Below are 6011 nucleotides of genomic sequence, written 5' to 3'. Positions count from 1 at the left end.
CCTGTGATTTCTACCAACGTGCGCTTCCTACTCAGTCAGCAAGTTCTGTGTAGCAGCCCAAGTGTCATCGGTGCCAGCCTGCTATTCGCCAACGACTCTTCCATCCCGAACCAGCAGTAACACTAAGGCACCTGACCTGCTCCTTCACAGACCAGCGCACCCCGCCAGGAATCCAGACTCCCCTACTACACCTTCACTGATCTCCCTCTGTTCCCATTGGAGGGTGTATCGGTAGAGGAGCTGTAAGGGCTGTCTTCCTCTCGTCAGTGGTTCCACCCGGTTCGGTAAGTCTGACAAATGCAGTGTTCTTTCGCCTTTTTGTAACTCAATTTTTGTCTCATCAGTCCAAAGCACTTTGTTCCAAAATGACTGTGGCTTGTCTAAATGAGCTTTTGCATACAACAAGTGACTCTGTTTGTGGCATGAGTGCAGAAAGGGCTTCTTTCTCATCACCCTGTCATACAGATGTTCTTTGTGCAAATTGCCTGTGGCCTTCCATTTCCTGATTACATTCCTTACAGTTGAAACTGACAGTTTAAACCTCTGAGATAGCTTTTTGTAGCCTTCCCCTAAACCATGATACTGAACAATCTTTGTTTTCAGATTTTTTGGGAGTTGCTTTGAGATATGCTGTCACTCTTCAGAGGAGAGTCAAACAGAAGCACAACTTGCAATTGGCCACCTTAAATACCTTTGGTCATGATGGGGACACACCTGCCTATGAAGTTCAAGCCTTAACGAGCTAATCCAACCAATTTGGTGTTGCCAGTAATCAGTTTTGAGCAGTTACATGCATTCAAATTAGCAAAATTACAAGGGTACTCAAACTTTGCACAACCATTTTTTCACATTTGATCTAGTCATACAACTGAATATTGCTTCACTAAAAATCTTTGTTCAAAAAACACCCCAGTATGCAGATGTTCCTGGGAAATGAAAGACATACCACTGGTATCTTTTTTGTTGAAGGTGGAGTAAATTATTATGCAGGCTGAGAAGGGTTTCCAAACGTTTTGATATCACTGTATATATACACACACACATTATGGGGCCGATTCAATAACTTCGAGTGAAGGATTCGAAGGTAAAAAACTTCGAATTTCAACGTTTTTTTTGGGCTACTTCGACTATCGAATGGGCTACTCCGACTACGACTTCGAATCGAAGGATTCGTAGTAAAAATCATTCGACTATTCGACCATTCGATAGTCGAAGTACTGTCTCTTTAAAAAAAACTTCGACCCCCTAGTTCGCCATCTTAAAGCTACCGAAGTCAATGTTAGCCTATGGGGAAGGTCCCCATAGGCTTGGCTAACTTTTTTTGATGGAAGGATATTCCTTCGATCGTTGGATTAAAATCCTTCGAGACGTTCGATTCGAAAGATTTTATCGTTCGATCAAAGGAATTATCCTTCGATCGGTCGATCGAAACTATCTGCGCTAAATCCTTCGACTTTCGATATTCGAAGTCGAAGGATTTTAATTCCTAGTCGAATATCGAGGGTTAATTAACCCTCGATATTCGACCCTTAGTGAATCGGCCCCTATATATATAAATATACTCTACAAAATGAATCCAAAACAGCTATCCTGGGTGCAGGTTAAAGCAGCACTCTAGCCAAAATCAGTACACAGCAGGACTAAACGACAAAAAAGTGTTTACTCCATCAGGCAAGTCTGACGTGTGGGGCCTATAGACGAGTGGAAGATGGCATTTGATACTTGTGACAAGCATTATGCATATTTAGTAATCCCTTTTGGCTTATGTAATGCCCCCTCTGTCTTCCAGGAACTCATATACGCTATATTTCATGATCTTCTGGGTCAGTATCTTGTGGTATATCTTGATGACATCCTGATATTGTCCTCTAATCTTTCTGATCATCATACCCATGTCCAAGAGGTATTATGTAGGCAAAGGCAGAACCAGTTTTATGCCAAACTTGAGAAACGTGGATTTGAGGTTCCCTTTGTACACTTTTTGTGGTACATTTTGTCCAAGAAGGGTTTAGAGATGGAGCCAGTTAAAGTCCAGGCCATCCTTGATTGGTCACAACCCCTGTCTTTACATGCCATTCAAAGTTTTTAGGGCTCGCCAATTACTATAGGCAATTTATTAAAGATTTCTCCACATTAGTGGCTACCATCACTGCCCTTACAAAGAGCGGGGCCGACCCTAGTACGTGGCTTGAAGAGGTGATGAGGGCCTGGGCCCAGTGCTCCAGCATCCAGAATCCACTCTAACTTTCTTGGTGGAGGTGGATGTTTAATAGATTGGTGCAGGGGCAGTTTTGTCTTAACAACACCCTGTTACCAATAAAGTTAATCCTTGTGCTTTCTTCTCTAAAAAGTTTTCTCCTGCTGAAATGAACTGTGACATTGGTAACAAGGAATTACTGGCCATTAAATGGACCTTTGTGGAGTGGAGACATCTTCTAGAGTGTGCTAAGCATGTGGTCGCTGACTTTACTGATCATAAAAATCTATTGTACATTGAATCAGTTAAGTGCCTAAACCCCAGACAGACCAGGTGGGCATTGTTCTTTACCCCAGGCCTGGGGAAAAGAATGTTAAAGTAGATGCCCTTTCTAAAAGTTTTGTCTCCAGTCCTAAAGAAGAATCTGTACCTGATCCTATTGTGTCTATGGAGGTGATTGTGGCATCCCTGAGTCCAGATCTGTCTTCCTCTTTGTGTAAAGCCCAGGTTAATTTGTCACCTGATGCGCCTCCTGGTAAACTATTCATTCCGGAAAATCTTCTTGGGGCAGTTTGTTGGAGACTCATGACTCCATGACAGCTGGACATCCAGGCCATAGTAAAACCTGTTATAGGATATCTGTCTTGCTCATTGTGGTGTCCAACTTTGAGACAGGATGTTGGTAAGTATATTGATTTGTGCCCAGTTTGCTAACGTTCTTAACCTTCCAGGTCTTTACTTAAGAGGCTGTTACAGTCCTATTCCTGAAAAGTCATGGACCCATATATTCATGGACTTCATTGTGGAATTACCTCCCTCTAGAGGGAATACTGTAATTTGGGTAGTTGTGTCTTATTTTATTCCCCTTCCATCCTCCCCTCTGCCAAGTCTCTTGCTGAACTCTTTCTTTCCAATATATTTGAGTTTCATGGGGCCCCTTTGAACATTGTTTCTGACAGGGGGTTCAATTTGTGGTTACGTTTTGGCGGTCCTTTTGTTCTCTCACGGGGACTGATTTATCTTTTTCATCTGCATATTACCCACAGACTAATGGCCAGACCAAAAGAACAAATCAGGCTTTGCAACAGTATCTCAGGTTTTATTTTTCCAGTATTCAGTCATTCTGGGCTGAGATTGCTTTTAATAATGCCACTCAAATTTTTACTGTTTTTGACTATAATCCTAGTGCCTTTTTATTCTTAGGTCAGTCCATAAATTCTTTGGTTGATCACCTTTCTAAGATTTGGCAAAGGGTTCAGAAATCTTCTGCAGCTGCTGCTCAAAAGAGAGCCTCTGATAGACATCATTAGGTGTCTCCTGAGTAATAAGTTGGTGATAAGGTTTAGTTACATATGAAGCCACTTGGATTTGTGAGATAAATGCGTCATGACTCATGGTTAATTGAAGAAACTGCGTTATCTAAAGTCATCTTAACTCGTTTAATGCATTTAACCTTTCCATTAGCATACCAAAGCACCATTATGAACAATGGTGAATGCTTTAATTAGATGGGATGTTGTGACTCAGTTTTCTGTGTTAAATGAGATAAATGGGATATCTGTGTTTAGTTATTCTGTGTCAAACAGACAAACCAAAGTGGCTGCATCTGTATCTTCCAAAAGTATTCAGTTGAAAGTCCCTTCTGCCAAGTTAGGGCCTAAATTCATTGGTCCTTTCCCTGTATCTGAAAGCATCAATCCTAGTACTGTCCTTTTGGAACTTCCCTCTGAGCTTGAAATTTCTAATTATTTTCATGTCTCGTTATTAAAGCCGGCTAGAGCTGTACGATAGTGTTCTCCTCTTCTTCCAGTTTCTGTTGAAGGTCAGCCTGTATATTTGGTTCAAAGGTTGGTAGATTCCCATCTCTTCAGTGGTAAACTTCAGTACTTGGGTTCCAGCCTCTGATGTTCATGCAGACCATCTCAAACATCAGTTTCTTCATGCCAGGTTTCCTAACAAGCCTAGGGGTCCAGTGCCCCCCTCTAGAAGGGGAGGGGGGTAATGTAAGAAAAGTACTTGGTGGTCCAGTGGGGGTGCAACAGGCCACGTCCTCTTCCCCGATCGTCTTCTCAGAACTAAATTCAAATATTTAAAGGCACCATGTACCTTTTTCAAGTTGCCCAATGTAAATGTATATTTACAATAGTTCCTGTGTCCGTTTCTCTAGTGTATCTGTTCTGTTTTGACCCCGCCTGCCTCTGACTTTGTCTAGTTCGCTGCCTATCTTGACCCTTGCTTGTTATTAACTGCGATAGCGGTGTGTTTGACCTGCCCTGTGACCCCGACTACTCTTCCATCTCCTGAATTTGTACTACACTTCTTGTTTCCCGTTCTACTACTTCATGCTCGGTTCCCTAGCTTGCTCAGAACTTTCTCCTTGGGCCTCTAACATTAAGACCTGGTGGCATCCTAGTAGCGAAGGGATACTCCTGAAGCCAAAGGTGGCTGTGTTAGGCTAAAAAAAGTGAGCTGCAACCGGGTCCTTGGAGTTTGTCCTGAGTTTGGGATACCCTGTGCTACACCAATAACATGCATAAACAGGCTTTGTAAAAATTTACCTAAACAAGCCAGTTGAAGTAAAGTTCGTTGTATGCGTGAAAACAAATTGACTTCTAATATACAATGGACTTTATTCCATACATGGCCAGGTGTAAAGTGCGATGATATATGTGCATAATAAAACCAGATAGTTATACACCCCAATGTGGGACCTGGGCTTTCTACCAACAGAAATTTTCCAGCAGGGTTGATAATCCTGCAATCCATCATAATCACAGTATAATTGTTCTTGGACCATCATGGCTGGATATACATGCCCAGATGATTGGGCAGTATGGTCAAAATTAACCAAACTGCCTGATCAAATCTGAATATGTATGACCATCTTAACTGATACAGAAGAAGGCTCCCATATGAAGCCTCTCCAACATGCCTCAGATGGTGACAGCAAATTTCTTCTTGACCCCAAGATGGCAATTGTACAAGTCCCTCGATCAAAGTTTTGATAAAAGCTAATTTCAGTAAACCCTGTGTTAAACATGCATCTAACTTATTGAAACTATCTAATGTATCTGCCAGTACTACAGAATTCCAAACTTCAAAGCACTCAGTTGTCCCGCTCAGGGAGACTGCTCAAACATTCAAAGACATGCATTTCGAATTTTATGAATTTTATGTTCCTATCACTAAGTTGGAGCGTAGTACCACATTTTGTATTCATTTGTAACTAGGGTTGCCACCTTTAATGAAAAAATAACCGGCCGGTGGGGGGCGGGTACAAAAAGGAGGCAGGCCATGATGCGAAAAGGGGCGGGGCTACGCAGTGCGATGAAAAAAGGGGCGGAGCAACATCGCGGCGTTGCAAAGAAGACTACAAAAAAGGTAAGTTCTGCACAAATGGGGGCAAGCCAAGGGCTTTTTTTAAAGGATATTAGAAATTACCGGCAACTGCATTGCCGGTAGATTTGTAATACCGGCCCCGGCCTTGGCAGGTGTTTTACCGGCTAGGCCGGTAAAATACTGGCCGGGTGGCAACCCTATTTGTAACCTGGGTAGATTTGCATTTGCAACCAGCCACACAGAAGCAGGGTTTTTTTTCACATATCTGGGCTGGACTGTAATTTACAGTCCAGCCCAGATTTGTGAAAAAAAAAAACCCTGCTTCTGCGTGGCTGTTTGCAAATGCAAATCTACCTGTAAAGCTTGGGGCCTGCCTCAGTTGGCTTGCCCTTGTGCCAGCCCTGGTCTGTATAATAATCTGAACAGACTACAGCACTTCATTTTATATTTTTTTTCCAGTTTAAAAGGGACCGTG

Source organism: Xenopus laevis, chromosome 2L (assembly GCF_017654675.1).
Source record: "Xenopus laevis strain J_2021 chromosome 2L, Xenopus_laevis_v10.1, whole genome shotgun sequence".
Taxonomy (NCBI): domain Eukaryota; kingdom Metazoa; phylum Chordata; class Amphibia; order Anura; family Pipidae; genus Xenopus; species Xenopus laevis.
The sequence above is the reverse complement of the archived record's forward strand: the minus strand, read 5'-3'. Positions refer to the sequence as shown.